At 32.8% G+C, this 25,043-nt stretch overlaps 1 protein-coding gene across 4 annotated transcripts in view; it reads left to right on the top strand.

Moving 5' to 3' along the window:
• The first annotated feature begins 23,987 nt into the window (after nucleotides 1-23,987).
• The window catches only part of LOC129976420 (fatty acyl-CoA reductase 1-like), a 50,924-nt gene continuing 49,868 nt past the window's right edge, over nucleotides 23,988-25,043 (top strand). For all 4 annotated transcript variants that reach the window (XM_056089980.1, XM_056089978.1, XM_056089976.1 and 1 more), the window contains exon 1: nucleotides 23,988-24,124. The gene's annotated coding sequence lies outside the window, so the exon portion shown is untranslated. The remainder of the gene's footprint in view (nucleotides 24,125-25,043) is intronic.

Genomic DNA, 25,043 nt, shown 5'->3' with positions numbered 1-25,043 from the left:
CAGCTTAGTTCAGCACTAGCTTCACTCCGTCGTTGCTCCGCTTATCTCCGGAAGGCCACTTCTTTACTGTCGTTTCTGACTACTCTACCCTAACAGCTGCAGCCGCTTCCTTTTATAGGTCTGAGGAGGCGGGGCTAGCCGCCTCTCAACCAATCAGGAACGTTCGAGGCGTATCTCCGTTTCTATTGGACGAATCGGGAAAATTCTCGATGTTTGGGGTATAATCTTTTTTGGCGCCAAAATCGCCGCAGTCGTCACCAAGTCGCCAAATGGTTGCCAAGTTTGTCGCCAAGCTCCAGGACCTCCGACGCGAACCGGACTCCTTCCAATACCGATGACTGTAAAACATTCTTTCCGATGGTGGAACCAACTATGCTGGGAAGCAGCACCGCAGGTTCGTAACAATACCTTTCACCCCTTAAATTCACCTAAACGCCTCAATCATATGATTTTCTATGCATAAAAAATAGAAAATCATATGCAATCGTAATAAAATGATTATAAAAAAATCCAATCTTTGAATTTGGGTCTTTTTAACTGATAAACAAAGTTTCATCGCCTTAGTTACTATCGGACGTGCCATTTTCCTTCGCACACATAGCAGATTTGAAAAGCAGCGCATCAATCGATGTCAAGGTTAGCGGACCCCCTATAGCGAGCATATAGTGCGCTCGTCGCAAAATACTTTTCACCCCTTAAATTCACATAAACGCCTCAAAGCGCTTAAGTCCGACCTCTGTTTGACGCGGCGATCTCGGACGATTTAGGGATCATAGTATTATTCTTGTAGATAAATCCGGCTGCATATAATCGATGAGGGAAGATATTGTCAAAATGTGTTTTTAGTTTTGAAAGCAGACTTACGCAGGTGTTGTTTTAAAACTCTTTATTCATAAAAAGGTTACAATAAATCTTCGGATGCTGTTCGGTGTTGTGAAATGATTGTATGGTGGCGCCCCCAAAGTGAAGCGAAAATAATTCTGTAACGCGAGAGTGGCTGTGTAGAGAGAGAGAGAGTGTGGAAAGCACGCGAATAAAATGGAGTTGTTCTAAAGTCTCTGCCATCTGATTTGTGTTGTGAATTACATTAAATGTGTGCGTAGAACTGGCGAAATAACATGGTCCGTCGACCCGGAGGTGGCTGGGACCGAAGAACAAAAATTTTGAAAATAGTGCATCGAAAATTAATTGAAAACGAAAGCGATAGTCTTGTGTTGTTCAGAGTTCAAGTTTGGGTTTCACGGAGATTCAGTTGTTATTGTTACTTGGTGAGAGGTTAGTTATTCAAATTTTATGATATTGATATTGTTATATCTAGTGTTTTAAGACGTAATTAATTTGTGTTTTATTAATTTCATTTGTGATTGAGTTAATTTCTGTGAAAATGAGTATTACTAAGTTTAAAAAAGAGGAGTTAAAGGCTATTGCCGAGGAGTTAAAATTACCTATACCTGATAATGCTAAAGTTCTAGATTTAAGAAAGTTAATACAGGAGAGTAAGATTTATAAAACAGATAAAGAATCGTATCAAACTATTGTTGACTGTGTACTTGAGGAAATAAACGAGAGAAAAGATAAACTTGAGCGGGAAAAATTAGAAAACGAAAATCGACTTGAGCGGGAAAAATTAGAAAACGAAAATCGACTAGAATTTGAGAGAATTAAACTGTCCCAGTTAGAAAGGGAATTAGAAATTGCAAAATTGCGTGAACAATCTCGAGAGAGTGAGCCATCACAAAATGACATTAAAACAATCGGAACAGAGTGTAATGTAGAGAGTTTGATTAAGAGTATTAAAACTCTAACTATTCCGATTCCTCAGAGAGCCGAGTCATTTAATTTATTTTTTCAGTCGATTGAGAAGGCATTTAAAACCAAAGATGTTCCCGAGAAATTAAAGCCCGAAATTCTTTTAAATATCCTTGGAGAGAAAGCGTGTAATTTAATGGTTTATCTTCGAGAAGAAGATTTGAGTAATTATGATAAACTTAAAGCCATAGTGTTAAAGGAGTTTCAACCAACACCCCAAGAATGTCTAAATCACTTTAAAAAGGCGCAAAGGTTACCCAATGAAAGTTATGTGCAGTTCGCATCTAGATTGAGTGCAACCTTTGAATACTATTGTCAGTTACGGGAGGTAAAAGACTTAAAATCAATTTGTGAATTAATAGTGTCAGATAAAATAATCGAGACGTTGGATAGAGAATTAACTACTCATATTGGCGTAAAACAAGGAGAGACGTGGTTTAAACCACATGAGTTAGGCCGAGAATGCGATATTTTCATATCGTCGAAGGGAAAAATTAGAGAACAAAGTTTAATACCTAATTATAAATCTAAATATGAACCCCGGCGTTATGATGTCAGTAATCAAAATAATAGTCGTGGGTCAAAAAATACTTCAAGTGTTTATCTGTCTTCCGTTAAAAATGCGAAATGCATTGTAAATAGTTGTAAAACAAAGGAATCCCACCCACTGTATTTGTGTCCTGTGTTCAAATCTCTTAGCGTTGACGAAAGAATAGATATCGTGAAAACTAATTGCTTATGTTATAAATGTTTTTCCTCAAATTGTTTCGTTAAGAAGCCGTGTAGAGCTAAAAATTGTTTTTGTGGGAAACCGCACAATAGATTAATTCATTATCCCAAAAGAGATAACTCTTCCGCTCAGACACAAACCGCAACAGGAGCCAATGATTCGACGCCGTTGAATCCAAATGCACATGCTTACGTCAGTCAGGGAGGGTCAGCAAATATTGCCTTCCCCCAAAGTGAGAGCGAGAGAAATGCATCAGTAGTGGCTACGAGTTTTTTGCAAAACAAAACAAAAACAGTTTTATTGAGTACCGTGCGATGCTTAATACGAGACAGATACGGCGCAAGACATGAAGTGAGGTGCCTTCTAGACGGAGGAAGCGAATCAAATTTTATAACGAAGGATTGTGCTGATAGATTGCAGTTGAGGAATGAGAAAATCAATTTACTTGTATCTTGTTTAAATGATTCATCAATGACGGTTAATGGGTGTGTTATGGCAACCATAAATAATCTTGATATGAGTTTTAAAAAAGAGTTTAATTTGCTAGGTGTCAAAAAAATAACCGATTTAATTCCTTCAAGAATGATTAATGTTTCAATTGATTTACCTAACGATATTGAGCTGGCAGACTACAAATTTAATATTCCTGGAAAAATTGATGTTTTATTAGGCGCGGAAATATTTTATGAATTGCTTAGGCCAGGTCAAATTTATGCAGGAGATTCTCGACTACTTTTGCAAAATACAGTGTTCGGATATGTCGCTAGCGGAAGTGTAGATGAGGAGGTGAATAACAAAATGCACTGTGGTTTAATTCGAGATAGTGATTTAAATACAACATTAAAGACCTTTTGGGAGTTAGAATCAATAGGTGTCAAGGACGAGGGTATTACTAGTGAGGAGGACGTGAATTTAGAATTGTTTAAGGAAAATATATGTTTTAAAAATGGTAGGTATGAGGTGGGACTCCCGTGGAAAAGAGATAGTAATGAGTTGAGCGATAATTTTGATTTAGCAAAAAGACGACTCAGCAGTCTTATGAGAAAAATGCAAAATGATAAGGTGTTGTATTCTGAGTATTCTAAAGTTTTAAAGGGTTACCTAGATGAGGGGATAATTGAGAGGGTAACAAATCCGTTTGCTTCAACAAATAACCCAGTGTTTTATCTTCCTCACCAAGTGATAATAAAAAATGAATCTCTAACAACAAAATTACGTATAGTTTTTGATGCTAGTGCACATGAAATAGGACAATTATCGCTGAACGATTGTTTACATCAAGGAGTTAATTTAAATCCAAACATTTTTGATTTGTTTATATCCTTTCGCTTGAACAAAATAGCCATTTTAGCTGATATGGAAAAAGCCTTTCTCCAGATTTCTTTGACTCCAAAAGATAAAGACGCAGTTAGGTTTCTTGTGGCTAACAGTGAAAAAGATGTTCAAGTGTATAGATTCAATCGAGTTCTTTTTGGTGTGAACTCGTCTCCATTTCTATTGGCCGCAACTATAAAAACCCATATTGAGAAATATAAGGAACAATATCCCGCTACTGTGCGGGCACTCGATAGTTGTTTTTACGTGGACGATCTCGTCACTGGTGAAGACGACGTATCATCAGCATTTGACTTGTCAAACACAGCAGCGAAAATCATGAATGATGCAGGGATGAATTTGAGGAAGTGGATTTCAAATGACTGTGATTTAATGAAACAATGGCAGACAGAACATTTCGACCATTTAAATATTAACGATTTCGTGAACCAACCACATCGTGTTTTGGGACTTTCGTGGAGTCCTCAAAATAACTATGTTAGTCTTAATTTAAAAGGTCTATTGGACTTCCTTCTGAAAAGGAAAAATACTAAACGATTCTTGTTGATGGCCGCAGGCAGAATATTTGATCCAATGGGATTTGTATCCCCCTTCACTATAAGATTTAAAATCTTATTTCAAGAAATCTGGCAAAGTAAAACAGACTGGGACGAAGAGTTACTGCCAGATGTTAATGAGAAGTTTGAACAGTGGTGTTCAGAAGCGTCTTTCTTAGGTAAACTTCAGATTCCTAGATATATCCTTGAGTGTGATAGTGAGAATCCCCCAGAATGTGAAATACACACATTTTCCGATTCTAGCATTAAAGCGTATGGAGCTGTCTCATATTTAAGACTGAAAACTCCTAACAAAATTTGTGTGTATCTTTTAGCTTCAAAATGCCGTGTGGCTCCTCTAAAGCCATTATCCCTTCCACGTTTGGAATTAATGGGTGCGTTACTTGCTGCGAGATTGGCAAAAGAAGTATCAAGAGTCCTCAGTGAGAAAATACCAGCAACCAACCACTTTTGGACAGATTCCACTATAGCCTTGAGTTGGATTCAAGGTTCCAGCAGCAGATGGAAAGTCTTTGTCGCCAACCGTGTGAAGGAAATACAATCCTTGACAAACAAAGATATGTGGCACCATTGTCCTGGAAAGGACAATCCATCTGATCTTCTTACGAGAGGCATCAGCGCCGACTCACTGTTGAACTGTGAGAAGTGGTGGAATGGACCGAGTTTCCTACATGAAGAAAACATTGTCCCTAAAAATGATGACGTGATACTTAGTGATGACAGTGTGTGTCAGGAAGAACTAAAATCATCTGAGAGAAAAACTTTGGCTGTGACTTTGGACAATAGTTTTTTGAACAAAATTCTTTCTGTATCTAATAATTTCCAAAAAATTTTATGTGTTCTTAGTTATATTTACAGGTTCATCGATAATTGTAAGCAACCATTTAACAAACAAATTGGACCATTGAAGATATCCGAAGTCCAACGAGCGGAAACTACGCTTGTGAAGTTGGTGCAACAGGTAGAATTTGAATCAGAATTAAAGGACTTGTCCACTAAGGGTATGGTTAGCCCTCAAAGTAAGATAAAAAATCTCTCTCCATTTCTAGACTCTGAAAAGGTACTAAGAGTAGGAGGTAGACTGGCACATAGTAATTTAAATTATGACAAAAAAACACCAAATAATTCTTCCTAAGAATCACAAGTTAACTAATTTGATTCTTGAATTGACTCACAAGAGACAATTGCATGTAGGTCCACAAACTTTATTGTCTATTGTTAGACAGAGATTCTGGCCCTTAAATGGTCGTAATATGTGCAGGAAATTAGTTAATAACTGTACAATTTGTTTTAAAGCAAAACCCGTTACTTGTTCACAAATTATCGGTCAATTGCCAACCGAGAGAATTTCTCAAAATTTTCCTTTTAACAAAGTGGGAGTAGATTTCTGTGGGCATTTCTGGATTAAATATCCTAATCAGAGAAAAGGCGTTTTCAATAAAGTTTACGTATGTGTTTTCGTGTGCATGGTCACAAAAGCATGTCACCTTGAATTAGTTTCAGATCTAACTAGCGAAGCCTTCATTGCGGCTTTAAAACGATTTTTTAGTAGAAGAGGAAAATCTGAACATATATTTTCAGACAATGCTTCCAACTTTGTAGGCACACAATTAGAGTTAAAGAGACTGAGAAAAATTCTGAGTAATAGTAACAATAATATGAGTAAATTTTTGTGTGATGAACGTGTTGAGTGGAGTTTCATTCCACCAAGAGCACCAAATCATGGAGGCCTCTGGGAGGCTGGAGTCAAGGCCGTCAAATATCATATAAAGCGAATTATGGGTAATTTAAAATTCACTTATGAAGAATTTTTAACGATTCTTAACCAGATTGAGGGAATTCTCAACTCACGTCCCCTCTACCCTTTATCATGTGACCCTAACGATTTTGATGTTTTGACTCCTGGTCATTTCCTTGTTGGTCGTCCGATTTCAGCAATTGTTGAACCGAGTTTAACTGAACTGCCTGATAACAGGTTAAAGGTATGGCAAAAACTAACAAAAATTGTACAACAGATTTGGAAACGTTGGTCAAATAACTACCTAAGTACACTTCAAAATCGAAATAAATGGTTTTTTGAGAAAAATAATGTAAAAATAAATGATATGGTAATTTTGAAAGAAGAAAATTTGTCTGTGTGTAACTGGCCTCTTGGTCGAATTCTTGAAGTGTATGTATTATGGTAAAGATAATAAAATCAGAGTAGTGTTAGTGAAAACCAAAAATGGAGTTTTTAAACGTCCTATTACTAAAATTTGTATTTTACCCATCCCAAATGAGTAATTTGTGCGAAAATTTCTCTTTATGTATTGTTATGTATGTTTTTGAGTATTATACTTGTTACCTTTTGTGTGAATTCAACTGTGTATATTTGATAAATTGAGTATTTCTTGTTTTTGCAATGTTGTATACTGTTTATTGTATTAAGTGGTATGTGTTCATTTGTATTGTTGTTCTTTACTTTTAAGTTTTTGAATGTATCATTCAACCCGGGGGTGGATGTTCGGTGTTGTGAAATGATTGTATGGTGGCGCCCCCAAAGTGAAGCGAAAATAATTCTGTAACGTGAGAGTGGCTGTGTAGAGAGAGAGAGAGTGTAGAAAGCACGCGAATAAAATGGAGTTGTTCTAAAGTCTCTGCCATCTGATTTGTGTTGTGAATTACATTAAATGTGTGCGTAGAACTGGCGAAATAACAGATGCTGCATTGAAGGAAAAAGTTGCTTTCTAGGTCTCGTCCCGTTAATTTTGATGAATTTAAAGCCAAAGAGTTGTGGAAACCCAAGATACAATTAATACATATCATATTTTATTCGTATACTTAAGAAATTAGTTAAGATTGATAAATTATGAGTATTATTCTGTTCACAACCCTTCAACATATCCCGTGTGTCACAGTGGTATGAGATTCATTGTTACAATTATATGACACCATTTCCCCTGAGTAGAACACTGGCATAAAGATACACTGTTACAATTATACGACACTATTTTCCATTTATGGCATCGAAATAAAGATACACATGCAATTATATGACTATTTGATGTATCTTGATCCTTAACATCAGAGTGGAAAATATCTAAGCAGTTCTGCTGTTCATTGATAATTCTCGTTTGTGATAACCGGGCGACAAGAAAAAGTTAAATATTTTAATAGTTCTGTTGTCTACTGATAACTCTTGTGCCCTCATAAAAATATTTCAGATATCTTTTTCATTTGTGACATAAAGAAGGAGAGACAAAGCGACAGAGAATCTTTAAATATATTATGAATATTCACCTCATTTATGATATCAGAGTGAAAGAAAATAAAAACTCACATTAAAGTAGCTTTATAATCCAAACAAAATGTATTTCGGCTACATGCATGGATGCAGAAGAGCATACATACATGAATGTAAAAATACATGCATTTGTAAGCAAGGTCATAATTATCTGTCTCCAATGCTCTGCTTCAAATATCTGCAGAATCTTCTTCAAAATCATTCTATCCTGTATGAGAAATTACCTTAAATATTGTATAGGCTTAATTTTATTTTCATGAAAAGTAAATTCTGAAATATTCGTAAATTAAATTCATTTATAGGAACAAAACTAAAATATAGAATGAACGTAATTCCATCATCATCTTTCCATCGTAATAGATAAATATAGACTAAATTCACAGAAATATGCAAGAAAAAGAATGTAATTCTTTTACACAGCAAAATTAAAAGGAACATATAAATTATAGCACGAAGTGTCAATTTCATATTAATTTTCTGAATGGTAAGTACCCTACAAATCTCAAAAGAGCAACTTTAATAAAAGTGGTGAATACTATTATTATTATTCATCAAGATTGAAATTAACTATCAGAAAAAAAATTATTGTCATAAAAACAAATTTATGTGCCTTTATTTATTTTAGAACTGACATATAAATGAAAAATTACTTCCTCGGCACAGCTTGAGGCCTAAAATATTTCCCACAGTATAAAATATTTTTTCGATAATTGTAAATAGTTCTTGTTATAAGAAATCTATTAAAATTTTCGGCGAAATTTTTCTCATATTTAAATAGAAATTTCGATGTAATTATTTTGACAAAATGTTGTCATTTAATAGATTGGTCATTTTACAACGATGTCTATTCTCATGCGTTTTCCAAAACTTTACATTTAATAATTTCTAAATTTTCTGATTGTTAATAAAAATATTCATTCAGTTTGCAAGGAAATACATATTAGTATTTCGAAAATCATTAACTTATTCAACCATACATTTTTACTTTCTGTAGCAATAAAATGGAACCATTTCGAGAATGATACATCTAATTTTTCGAGTACAAGAAGATAGGTAAATAATACCTCCGAAACATTATAAAGAGTCTCTTAGCCGTTTATGTAAAAGTGAAATAACGCAAAGTTTACATGATTTATAATGAGATCTAACGAATTTATTTTCATAAGAAATTAATCAAAAAATGTATTCATAATGAAATTCAATTAAAATTAATCCCTTTCTAAACCAAATAAAAGATGCATTGTGTTTATGCAATGCAATGTTTATTTCAATGTAAACGATGCAAGGTTTATTTTCATAACATTGTTCAGATATTCATGATCAAACATAAATTGTTAAAAATAGGTAAGATTATAAATAGGTAAGGTAAATAGGTAAGGTAAGAAGAGATTATATAACATGTTTTAAATGTCACTTCCTCGTAATTATTTTAAATATGATGTTTGCTTTTGTGGGAAAGCACTGCTGCTTTCAGAATTTGATTAGGCTGGTAAATAGCGTTGCCCACACATATGGTGACCAATCTTATAAGTACATTGAAGCCAGAGAAAATACTCTTATTGCTTTCTTGTGAATGGGAGAAGGCTGGCACAACTATCATCATGTTTTACCATGGGAGTACTCTACAAGCGAATGGGGCTGCACATTAAACTTTACGAAAGCATTTATATATTTCATGTCATGGGTTGGGCAAGCTTATGATCTAAGATCTGCTCATCCTCAGATGGTCAAGAATAGAAAATTGAAGACTGGAGATGGCATAAGAATGGAAAAAGGAGACGAGTGAGAAAAGCAATTCTTCTGCATTTGATAGCTCCGAAGAAATTCTTTTTTTATTTTCGCTCCAAAACTCACTCATAGAGTACGAACTCCGACGTTACCTTCTTAACTCCAAATCATTATGTTTAGCTTGTGTAAATGTATTGGTAAAAGTAATTGTTTTTTTAAATCCAAATTATAAAATGTAAAGTCTTCTCAGAAATTTTGAAATGTTGGTTGAAGATGAACTTTCGGTACTTCCAATATTTTTTTTTTAAATGTCAATCCTTCTTTTCTGCAAGTTTGTTCTTAAGCAGTATTCACATGAGGCCAGCTATTGCACACAGTAGAAGGCCAAGGCTACTTCAGGAATACCACGAGACCCGAAAGGGGCATTGGCAAATAGTTGTATCATCGGGACAACTATTTGCCATTGTTCGCTCGGGTCACGTGATCTTCCTGAAGTAGGCGTGCCCTTCTCCTGCGCGCAATAGTTGGTCTCGTGTATAGTCTGGTTTATACTTAGTCATAAAAGTGAGTAATTTATTTCCAAGTTATAGTTTAGTATTTGAAGTAATCGTAATTCATAGATCAAGAAGACATCAATTTTAAATGTGTGGTTTAAAATACTATGATTGCAATCTTTTTTTACATTAGTCGGATGCTTTCAAGCATCTGTTACATCAAAATATTTAGATTGATTTTTAATGCAACTTTTGTGAGATTAAAATTTGGAGCTGTCAGATCTCCATGTAATTTTTAGCTATAACCTGATTACAATTAAAAGTTGCATCCTTTTCCGAAATAATTTTTTTATTTACTTAAACTGGAATAAAATTTATATAAATTGTACTTTTAATTTAATATTCAGATTTAACTTATTTCAAGTGTGTCGAATTAAATTTTGCTTGAAATTCCGTTTCAGAATTGTTATTTTTGTATTTTCAATGTTCGGTGACTTTTTTTTAGAAAAAGTTGTGATATATCTTCAGTTAGAATCACATTTCAAAAAAAATAAAACGATTGTGTATGCCAAAATCTTCATTAAAAATGTTTGTTTTTTTATCATGTAACTGATGTTCTTTGAAAGTAAATGTACTGCAGAAATTCTGGATATTTAAACAAATCCGGAGGTTAAAATCATAAAAGATGAACCCCCAATTTTTTCATAACTGGAGTAAATATATATTAAAATTAGCAAACATCAATTATAAAAACTGGAGGGGACAGGAATCTACTGTATAGCAACATTTTACAAGTGCCAATCTCTTTCCAAATAGATGCCTGCTCAGATTAACTAAATTAGTGGTTTCGGCCGTACTTGTTCTTGGATACCTTAGATAGGTTCTTTTTTACCACTAGCATACATATATAATTACTTGTAAAATGTAGATCTGCTTTCTATTGAGGAATTGTATGTACATTTCTTAATGGTTCTAAAAAGTACACCCGTTTCTCAACTATAGAATTTCTAAGAAGACATGATGCTGTTTATCAACCTTTGAATCTAAGAATCATGGAACAGCCTATACAGTAGAGAAATGCATAAAAGGATAGGCTTATTAAAATGCGATAAAATTAATTTTGTTAATTGATTAACGATAATCATGAAGGATTTCTAGGATTAGCCAATCATAGAAAGAAAAAATAAAATGACATATGATTTAAACTATCTAATTAAAAAATTGTGATTCTTTGGAAAATTTTGAGAACGATTATTACGAAATTAAGAATGAAAAATTCGATAATCTAAACTATAATATCCTTATGTTATTTGAATTATGAGATGTCTGGAATGTAAAGATTTAAATCAAATTTTAGGCCTTTAGATAAAATTTTCTATCAATTTAAATATATTTTTTGTGCGAATGAAAATATAAATATACTAAAGAAAACAAGACTAAAATATTACAATATTTTTTCTTAACTAACATTCTTCGACTTAATACATCATATACTCTAGAATTTAGAATGTTTTTAAGATGTTTAGGGTAAATGTTTAACATTTGTTGCGCTTCTCTGCAAATCATTCATTTCGGGACTAGAAGGACAATAGAATCGCATTTCTTTTAGGATTATCTACACATCTTCCCCTATTATTATTTTTTTGAAAATCTTTTGTATCGTCCAGTTTTCAATATTATGAAAAGAACACCTCTTAAATTTAGATTTCTAATTATTTATTCCTTATTAAGCACTGAATATGAATTTTTTTTAAATTTAGATTGCGAGAAGTCTTTTCAGATGTTCAAATAATTAATTTTTAAATTGAATAAATTTAATTTTTCTGTGCTTAATCAAATTACTGAAATCTTTAAAATATTTTATTCTACATAAATTAAATACCTTTAATATAGGTTTGCATACATCTCCTTTTTAGTTAAACAAGAAAATGGATAAAAGTGGTTCAGCTGTTTAGAGGGTAAATTCTAATGTCACAATATTTCCGTATCAAAACTTTTAATTTTGAACTAATCAGTATTTTGAAGCTCTGCGTGACAAAGAGTTAATTAAAATTCAATTATTGCATCTATTTATCTAACTTATAATTGGTTTAGCAAGAAAAGAAACTCTTTTCATAGAAATGTGAGCTTGAAGATTAAAAGAAAAATCGTTTCAAGCCTTCAGAAAACTGATCAGATAAAACATATAATAGGTATAACAATGTCTTTTTTAGGAAATTTTCCTGTCAACACTAACTACGTTAGTTTTTTTACAGAAAATTGTAAAATACAAATGAATACTTTATTGTCGTGCTATGAAATTCCGAAACAGGATTTTTTCGACTAAAGCACGAGTAATTTAATTCTGCAGTTTGGTTTAAATAATGGTATAAGGTCATATTAGCGTTTTGAGTAATTTAAAATAAGATTGAAGCATATTAAGTGAATTGACATTAATTTAAAATGAGTCAATTAAGGATTTCAAAAGGTATTCTATAATGAAAGCAAAAACTCAATGAAAAGTTTTTTGCCTAACAAAATGAGAAACGCCAGCAGAATTAAAAAATGGCATGTCAAATCTTTAACTGCATTTTTCTCAAAACTTTGTTTTTCATAAATATATGTCACCTGACACGATAACACGATAATTTTAAACACGGTTGTTCCGAATTTTCACCGCTAGAGGACACACCTATAATATGTTTATTAGGAGAATGATGTAAGTTGGCATTCTGTCAATCTGTCTTGTGATGTCCTGTTGTGTGCGTGAAAAATAAATGTATGTGAATGTGTGAAATTCGTATCGTCTTTTATTCGAAACATGAACATTCGTAGAAACAAAAATGCTGCATCGGCCGGGAATGTGGATTCATTTGGTTAAGTAAAATACGTTTGGACTGACTCGAAATGGAAGTACATTCGTTTTGCCACTTCACGGTAAATTGTGTGTTGATGCTTCAGAATATAATTGAAGTGGTTTATCCGAATATTTCAATTGGAATATGACTCAAGAAATTTATTGGATATCCTGATTTATTTTGAAGTAACTTCGTTTGCGGAGCAACAGATGTCAGCTGGTGGGGTATGTAGTTGAAATTTTGCTATTTCTTTTCTGCTGAAAGTTATTGAAGTAAATTAGTTCTGCTTTAGAAATTAATTGTTTCAAGATTGGTGTTTTGAATTAGGATTTATTCGTAGGAAATAGTTTAAATGGTAAAGTTGTATATGCTTTCGTTTTGAGGGTGTTGAGTTTCGTTTTCGTTACTAGTTGTGTTGTGTTAGTATTTCTGAACCCCATATGTTTTAAAATTGTTTGAGTTTGGAAAGGAAGTCATCTGATTGTGTTAGTTAATGTCTGTAAAAGAAAAAGAATTAGTTATGGCTGAAAAGAACGAAAAGGATAGGTTAGATAAGTTGAAAAAACAACGTTCCTCACACAGAGGATAAGTTACAAAATTAATTTCAAAAATAAAAAATCGTTTAGACGAATCGGGAGTTGAAATGGATGAGCTCGAAGGTCTTTTGGTGCCATTACAAACCAAGACAAACAAATGAAATCTATCGATATAAAAATAGAAAATCTGTTAGATATTAATGATATTGAGTGGGAAATTCAGAAAATTGATGAATATAATGAAGAAATAGTTTTTACTTCTGTAAAATTAAAGAATAAAATAAAATCTTGGCATTCGCATTGTGTAAATGAACATGAAACGAACAATTAGCGTGAAATTCCAGTAAATTGATGCGGATCAAATATAAATGCAAAATTACCTAAATTGAAAATTCAAACCTATTATAGAGATCCATCAGAGTATTTAAAATTTTGGAACCAATTCGGAAATTCAATTGCCAAAAATTTCTCTCTCTCTCAGATGTTGAAAAACTTTCTTATTTATTTGTCTTCGTGGTGATGCACTTGCTTGCATTAAAGCTTTTGCGATAACAGGAAATAGCTATAAGTCAGCACTTAAGTTAATTCAAGATTCATTTGACCAGCGAGATGTAATAATTAATGCCCGTATGTCTAAACTGTTAAATATGACAACTTTAAAAAATTTCTTCAAATTTACAGGAATTAAAGAATTTTTATTTTAAATGTCAAACTCAAATTCGTTCTTATGAAAGCTTAGGTGTGAAATCTGAACGTATAGCATAACGCTTTGTGCAATTATTTTGAAACTCTTTCCCAGTGATCTTATTTTAGAATTTAGTAAACAGCAAATTTCTACTACTCATCATGATCTAGATGAATTAATGAGTTTTTTGCATAACGCTATCATCGGTAGAGAGAAAGCCATTCATATGCAACAATCCACTGTTTACCTCTCAACCCATCGTCAGCCGTCAGATTCCCAGTCCAAACAATTTTCTCGTAAACATTACGGAGGCACTTCGAATCGGAATAAATTTATATCCTCCGCGAATGAATTGATGACTAAGGCTGCTTCAAGAGGCTGCATATTTTTCCATCAAAATCATTTGAGTCATTTATGTGAGAACTTGAAAGCTCAGAATAAGAGAAATTTCTAAGCGAAAAAAGATGCCTGTTATGTTGTAATGAAAATTGTTTTGTTAAAAGCTGCAATGGCAACGTCTGTTCTTTTTGTAATGGTAAACATGCCTGCGCGATATGTTATAAATTAGAAAACTCTAAGAGGCAAAAGGGTAAGGGCGAGTCAAGGAAAAAAACAAAATGAAGAGAAAAATTTGAATGAGGTTATATCTACTTCTTCGAATCACATGGCGAATAATAAAGGAGGAATTTTGTTGCAATGTGTAAATGTAGAAATTGCTGGTTCTAAATCTTCTGACTTTATATTTGCTTTGTTTGATAATGGTTCTGAACGCACTTTTATAAAAAAATCTGTTTCTGAAAGGTTAGGATTAAGGGTTATTGGATTTGAAAAATTGAATATTTACTGTTTTGGTGCAAATGATGGTTTTTGATGGTTTGATGGTTTTTGATGAAATTTCGAGAGCTCCAATTCATGTTGATGATCAAAGGGTTTGTGCAGAGATGAAGGCTAGGAGACTTGAATTGACGTTTAATTATAATGAGTTGTCTAGCGATTGTCGGATCTCATTGTTGGTAGGATCAGGATTATTACTGGGATTTGACTAAGAGATTTCAACGGTTAAATTCATCATTGGTGGCTCTGGAAAATGTTATTGGATGGTCCCTTCAAGGTAAATGTGAGTGTGGAAGTCCCTATCAGCTAATTTCGTTTTTGGTGAAAAGGATGCTATCTCTTCGGAGCTTGCATGCTTTTGGAAATTGGAACGTTTGGGAATTAGAAGTGACAAAATAGATACTTTAGGTGTGAATGAACAAGGCTTTTTGAGGGAATTCAATGATTCGATTCAGTTTGTTGAAAATAGATATTGTGTTAAGTTGCCGTGGATAGAAGGGAGGCAAGAAAAGTTAGGGACCAATAGGGGGGTGGTATTAAAACGCTTTAATGCTTTAGTCAGGAGATTTAAGAGAGATTCATCTTTATATAAGGAGTATCGGGAAGTTGTTGACTGTTATTTGAAAGAGGGAATAGTGGAATTGTCAGATGATTTAGTAGATGAATCAACGTTTTATTTGCCCCACCATGCTGTCATTCGCGAAGATAAAACAAGTAGTCGTCTCAGAATTGTGTTTGATAGTACAGCTTATGCTGAAGGCGAATACTCACTTAATGACTGCCTTCACACTGGATTAAACCTGTACCCTAACTTAACTTTTTCGAACTTTTCGTGCAATTTAGAGAAAATGCTGTAGCATATACAGCGGACGTTAAGCAGGTATACTTACAAATTTTGATAGACCCAGATGATCGACGATTTACTAAACTTTTCTGGATTGAAGACCTCGATTCAAACAAACTTTGAGTACTAAACTTTACCAGAGTGCTATTTGGTTTGTGTACTAAACTTTACCAGAGTGCTATTTGGACTTAAACAAAGCCCTTACTTGCTCGCAGCAACTCTTAAGCATCATTTTGAAAAGTATCAACACTTGTTCCCAGAAACTTGTGAAGTGTTGAAAAATTCTTTCTGGGTCGATGACCTTGTTGGTAGAGTTGATGACCTAGAAACGGCTCTAAAAATCAGAACCGAAAGTGTAGAAGTCATGAAAAGGGCTGGAATGGTGCTAAGAAAATGGCAAACTAATTCGGTACCACTTCGTGAAAGCTACAAACAATCAGGCATAGAAATTGATGACACAAAGGGTAACATGAATGGATGTGGTACGCCATGTAAAGTTCTAGGACTAGTCTGGGATCTAGACAAAGATTTAATCTTTTTTGACGTCAGCTAACTGAAAGACATTGCTGCCAATGGTGGCTGTACTAAGAGATTTGTTCTCCACGTACTGGATAGCATCTTCGATCCCATAGGATTTTTAGGACCTTTCATTATGAAACTGAAGATTCTTATCCAAGAATTGTGGGCTGCAAAAATTGATTTGAATAGTGAACTTCCACCTTTGCTGGACTACATGTGGCAGTTGTGGTGCAGTGAAATCGGACATTTGAACGAGATATTCATCCCTAGACATTATCTTTCAAGGTTAAATTCAGGTGATTTTATTTAATTTCATATTCATTCTTTTTCAGATGCTTCCATGAAGACCCACGGCTGTGTGGTCAATTTACGAGGAACCACTCGAGAAAACCGAGTAATTACTATCTTCATTTGTTCCAAGAGTAGGGTTGCCCCTATTAAGTCTATCACGTTGCCACGTTTAGAATTGTTAGGATGTTTATTGTCTGCTAGGTTAGCTAAACACGTAAGTAAATGTTTAAAATTTGAAACTACTCATCACTATTTGTCAGATTCAACCATATGTTTGTTTTGGATAAACGGTGAGGCTAATAACTACAAAACTTTTGTTAAAAATAAAGTCAATTAAATTCAAACTTTAACTGAAAAAGCCCAATGGTCTCATTGCCCTGGAAAAGAAAACCCTGTAGACATCCTTTACAGGGGTATTTCTGCTTCGGACTTCCCAAATTTCTTTGTGGTGGCATGGGCCACCTTGGCTAAGTCAACCTAGTGCGTTTTGGCCTAGTAAGGTTGTAAATGAAAAATTTCTCAATGTAAATGTGCTGTGTATGATTCTGAATTTGTTTTAAGTTTAAATAAATACAGTGACTTAAATAGAGTGTTAAAAATTACGGTTTTGGTTAAAAGATTCCTTATCAAACACAAAAAATTACCAGTAGAATTGGGATCTTACACTGCAACTGAGCTCGCAAAAGCTGAACTGGATTGGATCAAATATGAGCAAAATCGTGTCTACCCTTCCGAATTGGAATGCATTAAAAATGGTAAGCAGATATCTAAAAAATCGGCTCTCTATTATTTTGCCCCATTTTTATATAAAAACGATGTTTTACGGGCAAGGTAGATTAGAAGAGAGTGAATTGTCTGATAATGATGATTCATCCGGTTCTTTTATCTAAACAGTCAAAATTTACTGAATTACTAAATTCTAGAGAACATAAAGTTTGTCATGGTGGGATGTCGGCTACCCTCGCTAAAATTCGTAGTGCATTTTGGATTCCGAGGGGTTCAATGAGTATCTCATTTGCAAGAGATACTCATTGAAACCTGTTGAACAAATTAATGCACAACTGCCAAAATATAGAGTTCTTGTAAAACCTCCTTTTACTGTGACTGGAATTGATTTTACTGGTCCAGTCAGTATTCGTTTGGGGAGAGATGCCAATCAAATATCCTATATAACTTTGTTTACATGTGCTGTTACAAGAGCTCTTCATATTGAATTGGTTTCTGATATGACTACAAAAAATTTCATTTTGTTTTTAAGACGATTTTTAGCAAGAAGGAGAAATTGTAAGGTCATCATTTCAGATAACGCTAAGAGTTTCAAAAACACGGAGAACATCTTAAAATGTTTTTCCAAAATTTTGGTTGATTCAGAGTTAAAAATTTTTGTTGCTTTGCATGATATATCATGGCAATTTATCCCTTCCCCCTTCATGCTCCTTGGTGGGGTGGATTTTATGAAAGACTCATGAAAAGTATTAAAGAACGTTCTCGGAAAGTCCTTTCTTAGCTTTGAAGAAATGACGACCATTCTTGTAGAAATTGAATTTGTATTGAACCATAGACCCCTTACATATACTAGCTATGAATTAAACGAACCACTACCTCTTGCACCTGCCCATTTTCTATCTCCTGGATAGGAAAATCATAGTTATCCTGTGCATTTTACAGAAGTAACTCAAAATCTAATAGAAATAACTGCCTAAAATTTACAATATAGATTTTAAAAATATGGACAGTGAAATTAGGCAAACCCTCTGCATTTGGTAGAACATTTTTTTTCATCTATAGGCATTTATATCAAATTTAAATTGAAAAATTCATATTTTCGCTTATTTTTGCATATAATTTTTTGCCATTACATAAGTTTTCTTCTTAAGGCTCATTTCTTAGATCATTATCCTTTATAAAATTGCTCAAAGAAAATTACGATTACATCATAACAATGTTTAGCACAAAGTTAATCATTTTGGCCTCAGTTTCATTAAAATTTACTAACAATTCTCTGGTTTCTCAAAAATTATATTTATAAAAATCTGTATCATTTTCATGTTTATAAATGATAACGCATCCAAAAATAATAAATTCTTTACTAAATCCAAATTTCCAAAATTTTGATCCGGGTGTAATCGCTCAAGCTAGCTTTTTGCATAATGTTAATCCAATAATTTTGGAAAATCGAAAACTTACGCAATCATTAAATGGCTCCACCAAGCTGATATTAAAATGCATTTTTTAGACTATACGAACAGGAAAGAAAACTTCAATCAGATTTTGAGAATCAAATCCTTCTTGTTTCTGAGAATGAAATCAGAAATGAGGCAAATTTAGATAAATCGCCCATCCTGGAGGAAAAAATTAACTTTTAGAATTGTGAAATGATTGCTCTTTAGTGATGTGAAAGATTTTAAACAATAGCTTTATCCAAGTTATTTTTCCTGACGAACAGAAAGTTGGTGAAATAACATTTATCTCCAAAGAAGGAAAAAAAAATACTAAAATGCAATCTATTTATTCTCTTCAAACTTGAAGTTATAGTAATAAAATAAATGTCATTATGAGTTTTACAGATATATTGTAACATCATAGATCACATAAAAATGTTCTGAAACAGATATTTTATGGGTCTAGTAATTTAAGGTATATATGTGTGAATTTTAGGCCAACACGGAGGGATAATTAGAAATTTCCAAATAATTAAAAATCCAAAAATTGTGTTCGAATTACTAAAAATGTAAACATTAATATGGTAATGTAACTATTTTAATTAGAACCGAAAAAATTTTTCAAAAAAAACAAAAACAGATTATTTCATATATGCTTTTTTTTTACATTTTAAAAATATAGAATGATACATTTCGAAGAAACTACTCCTTACTATATACAAATGCATATTGTATTTTATACTAGATACTTTAATCATTTATCACATTTTGATAATCTGAGTCTTGAAGCAGTTTCTTCGCCCATAAATCTCGTCAAATGCCTTTCTCCTTTTAGTCGCACTTTTTGTTAGTTCATAACTCTGTGTTTCTCTGACACATTTTCATTATATACACAAATACTCTCATCTGTGCGATGATTTTGTCTGTACCGTAGTTTAAAAGACAGTAGATAATTGTCATGCGATATTCCAATAGTAATATAATTTCTTTTGATAATCTGGTATATAGAATCCAGCAGTTAAATACAAAAAGATCTATAAAAAAGCTAAATATTTGCACTGACTATTTTTTAGCACTCCATCTGTAATATATCAGGCTGAAAGAAAGTGAGTTTACAATCACATAGTATCCCTCAAAATATAATTTCATTAACGAAAAGAAATGGTGATACTCCGTATATAAATTATATACAAATGAATACCCCTTTTCCTATAAAAGTGAAAGCATTGGCGTTTCATTGGTGAAATTGTTTGTTAGTATTCATTGAACAAATCTACCCTATTGGTAACTGCAACTTGCGATTGATGATAAATTAAATAGGAAAGGTTCTCTTGGTAGGAGATCTGAAGATCATCTACATGTAATATCTGATCTCCATCATATATGGAGATAAAACATTAAATATATGATTAAAAAGGGCTGTAAAGAGCGATATGCCGTGGATACTTCTTTGTGGAAAATAATCTATTTGAATAAAAGCGTAGCAGAAAAATTACTCGTATTAACACAATGTTCCCAACAATAAAATGTGTTTATTTAAATATAGGTAAATTTCCTTTAAAACCAAAATCTAAAGGAGTTAAAATAATGCCAAAGTGCCAAATACGATCATAAACCTTTTAAATGTAGAAGAAGATAAAGTTTAGATTAGAGACTTCCGACGGAAAAGGATAGGATGATATTATCACACATTGAGAGTCCTCGACGAAATCTACTCTGCAAATGTTGAATACATGCCATCATTTTCCATTCAAAAGTAGTTAAAGAAATGCAACGGATTAGAAAGAGAAATGGCAGACAAATGGCGAAAAATGTTATTGGGATTCTATCTCGGCGAGAACGGGTTTCATTTGCTTTAGATAAGGTCGATAGTAGTTTATTCCTCCTCATCAAAGTAGTATGAAAAGAATCTTTTATGTATTTCTTTTTTTTTCGAGCGATTCTTCATCGCCACAAAAGCAGACTTAAATAAATCAACAGCAGAAACATTTAGAAGAGCATACCCTAGAGTATTAGCAGCATCTATGAGATAGAAATAATTGCATCTCCTATCTTTAGTATTTAAAATGAAAAATTTTTGCAGATTCCATTCGCAACTTTTAATTTCTTTCAAAGCAATTTGTTTGAAATATAGGATGCAATTAAAGGTACGAAGATAATCCAAGTCTTCCTTTTACTTTGTTGGATGTGACCAGCATTTGCTGTCGTTCGATCAAAAGCAATTAAGTTATCTATTATAGAGTACCTACAAAAATGATCCATCGTTTCTTTTATTCTTTGTAATTGTCATAGCAAGTTCCATTCACTTACAACTTTGGAAATTTCCTTACAACGGGGAAGAATGTTTTTTGGGTAACATTATGAGCTGCTTTTAAAATACAATCAATGGCAATTCAATCAATGTCTTTCCACCACTTACTAAATATTCAATGTACTAACAATAGTCTCAATAATTTCTGCCAGTTGCATGAAAGCAACCCAGTCTCTCTGCTGGAAAAAGAAACGAAGGAGATGAGAATCCCCATCTCCTCTATCAGTATGGGAGAGAATTAAAGGGAAATGATCACTATTATAGAAATCACCTCTAACTTTTACAGTTGGAGTGAAAAATTCAGCAACTGTAACATTTCAGGAGAACATATGCACAGATCAAGACCATGAATGCGCATGTGAATTCATGGAATCACATTTTTTCATCGTTAATGAGTAGACAGAGGCAGTTATTAGAGAGAAACTGTTCATTATATCATTCATAAAATATTTAGTACTTTCTTAACCCTACAAATTATTGTGTCCATTGAAATAGCAGGCATTAGAAAAGGTGAGAGAGCTTGTGAATTGTTTCTGATTAATGACATCATTTGGGACAAGTGTTTGAAGCAAACTGTAATAAGTGAGGTTTTATGAATCTGAACTATCACAACCTTCAAAGAAGTATGGAAAGTAAGAGGTGTACGTGGAAAAAAATTGAAAGTTAAAACACAGGCACCACAAAAATTATTTGCTCTCCCAGAATCCTCATCATAATGTTATAATCCCGAAATTTAATAGAAGCGTTCCAAAACGGAGAGGATGAAATCTGTTAATGATGCACTTAATATTAAAAATTTTGGAACTTGGGATCGTTTTGGAACGAAGGTACCAAACAAGAAACTTTGTTAGAAATGGGACCATTCGTAAAAGGGATTTGAGTTGGTGAAACATCGTAATTCATTGTAAATTCATCCTACTTTTCAGACGGTAGAGGAGTATATTTTTAGGCATGCAAAATAAGGACAACAATTTTTTGTGAACTGAACCATCAGTCACTAATCTAAAAGGACAGAATTCTATGCAGTAACAGAAGGTATTTGTTTCACATCTATTTATGAATGGGCTTTCTTTGAATGTCAAGGGTTTCTGAGAAGCATAGTTACATTTTTTACAACGCTTGGTTGCAATAGGAGCCTCATGAAGAAGCTGATCCGACTCGTAATTTGCAAGCAACTCTAACCGATACATCAGATTCAAAATAATGTTTAAGATCTCTTGTGTAATATTGAATTCCGGCAGTTCTTAGCGATCCCTATACGTCAAAAGTGTGGATGTTACAGATGCAAGTATAGAAGTTCTGATAATTTGTCAAACTTCGGGAAATGTCACTTTTCTTTAATTTTTACAGCAACTCTGTCTTTTGGAATTTTTCAAGCAGGACGCGAGTGAGAGAGAGGAATATATTCTCTTTTATAATTGACCTATTATTCCTTAGATGTATGTACATTCAGTGCTGTAGACTCGTTGTATAGTACTATACAACGAGTCTCGATGCAAATAGCCTTTTGACTGGCTAAAATGCTGATACTTCAAAACTCTTAAAAGATTTGGACTATAAGATCTTGAAATAATTTAATGTAACTGGTCTTTATACATTTTGGCAGTTTTGGGAAGAAATGTGAAAATTATATCCTTTGTGTTAAAGTGCTATCTATTTCGCCTACTAGCAGTACGGCGAATATAGTCACTCCATAACCATTCTACTTCTCAGTAATTTCCTTCAAAAGAACATTAAACAACTTCCCGCGGATAATGACATTCTTTGAGGAATTCATTGAACCATGAGAAGTAACATAAACAAGCATTGTCCAAAACTTTTACCTTTAAGATTTTTTGAGAATGTTGTCGAGATAACATTTCAGTGAATAAGTCATCTGATCGAAATATTGGAACAGATACAATTTCTCTGCCTTAAAAGATGAAAGGGAATGAAACAGTTCTTGAATATTTGAAATTCTCTTTACCGTAAAAAGCACCAAACGACTTTTCAGTTGATATTGGATATGTGCAATGCCTACAGAAGGGAGCTAGATTTTTTTTTTTTTTTTTTTTGCCTTTAAGACATTGACCAAGATTCAGATCCTGCAGTCCCACCGTCAGTAGACCAACAAGAAAAGGTAACCACAAGCTGTGCGCATTACATGTATCGGTACTTATCTTAATGGTACCCTGAACTTAAACGCTCGAGGTCATTCCCAGGGACAGTGACCAAACTTAAAGTCAAAAGAAGAACTAACACCCTTCACTTGATCTCTAGCAGACAAGCCATTTAGATGGTTAGATACTAACAGAATTGATTTACTGGGGACATACAGTGCGCTGTTCGTTTAATTGGTCACCACTCACGGTCCCACGGTAAATTCAGAGAGGGGGGAGTAGCTGTTCATGAGAAATGAGAAGCAAAAAGAGTGGTGAATGTTAAGAATGTTCTAATTACCAATTCAAGAAATTATCGAGAAGCAAAATCCGAAAATGTGAAACTCCTCAGTAAAATATACAAAATTCATACTAACTCTTTCGCCCCCCCCCCTATATTCAAAATGCGTTTCATGTTAAATATATTTCTAGATAGTAAATTTTCATATTCTCAAAGTAACAGACAAAGGCAAAAGGACTGAAACATCATCAATGTCATGTAGGGAAACATAAAAACAATTTTACAATTATTAAAGCAACATGCTGATTGAAAATATATACATTTTTCTGCTGTTAGTAGATGAACAACGATCTGGAAAAGAATGGATGCTGATGTTTCTACTCTTAAAACAAGGAAAATGCAATCCTCTTTACGTGATTACTTAATGTACCTGTAAAATAAAAATTGCAACATGTTTAAGAGATTTTCCAAAGGAAAAACATCCATAAGCCATTGAAGCAGCTGTTACTTTCCATAGTTTATGTGTATTTTTAATTTTAGTAAAGAATGAGATTTTTTTTAATGTTACATGAAAACTTTAGCCACATTTAATATAGACATTGCAAACTTTAATGATAAAGCTATCAGCGTTTTCTTGAATTGCGGTTCGTAAATATGTATTTAAACAGTTGTCTGGCTCAAAACTAAAGTCATAACAACGAAACAATTTATTTTCATTTCTACGATAAAGAAAGAATTGCTTCATAACTTACAGCAAATACAGGACACACAGCTGCGTCTTTGGAAATAAGTAAGTTATTTCACAGATTTTTCAAATAATGATACATTTCCTAACATAAATTAAACAGTACACTTTTCTATTGAAAAAGGTATTTTCTATTTGACGATTTTGTAGAAATGTTATAAAAATTAATTTTGAGAAAACAAATAACTATGAAATAAGATGGGCTCTCGATTGCTTTTGTTATATTTATGCCATTTAATTTAGAAAAGGATTTTACATGTACTTATAAATTATCTTATTTATACAAGTATTTGTAATCTCTAAATCTCGAATATTTTGATATATCAAAGATTTTTAGAAAGAAGAAATATTAAAAGTTCATTATTTATTATAAAAGTTCATTATAAAAGTATTTTAGTTCAAAAATTTGAATCCAATTCCGATGAAGTATAAAATATTGTTAAACTTATCAAGTAAAGTAAAATTTCGGTCAATGAAAAACCAAAACAGAAAAAAATAGCAAAGAATAGATATGCAATGACTGAATTGAATATGTGAAAATTTTAAACGTGCTGAAATTTGAACTGAAATTGGCTCAAGTAGTTCTAAAGAAATACAACAATTCTAAGAGGTTTTTTAATGTAAATTGCTGTACACGAATATTAAAATGTTAGCTTTTATTCTAGACAGTAAATGCTAAAATGATAATATCTGGATACACAAATTAATTTTAACATTGATAAAATAGATGAATTAATTAAAGAGTTAAATAAAAATTTCGCCAAAAAAGCATTTGATAAATTTTATGCTCAAATTATCATTAAACAATTGTTTAAAAATCAAAGAATTATTTTATGATTTAAATTGATTTTACTGAAATGCTATTTATTTTTAAGATAGTTTCGAAATAATTTATATGGGCTCCCCTTCACTTTCAAATAAGCTATTGAAATTTTTAATAAAGCCAGTAATCCTATGAGGGAGT

The sequence above is a fragment of the Argiope bruennichi genome, chromosome 7 (genome assembly GCF_947563725.1).
Source record: "Argiope bruennichi chromosome 7, qqArgBrue1.1, whole genome shotgun sequence".
In the NCBI taxonomy this organism is placed as follows: Eukaryota; Metazoa; Arthropoda; class Arachnida; order Araneae; family Araneidae; genus Argiope; species Argiope bruennichi.
This window is presented reverse-complemented; position numbering and strand designations above follow the sequence as displayed.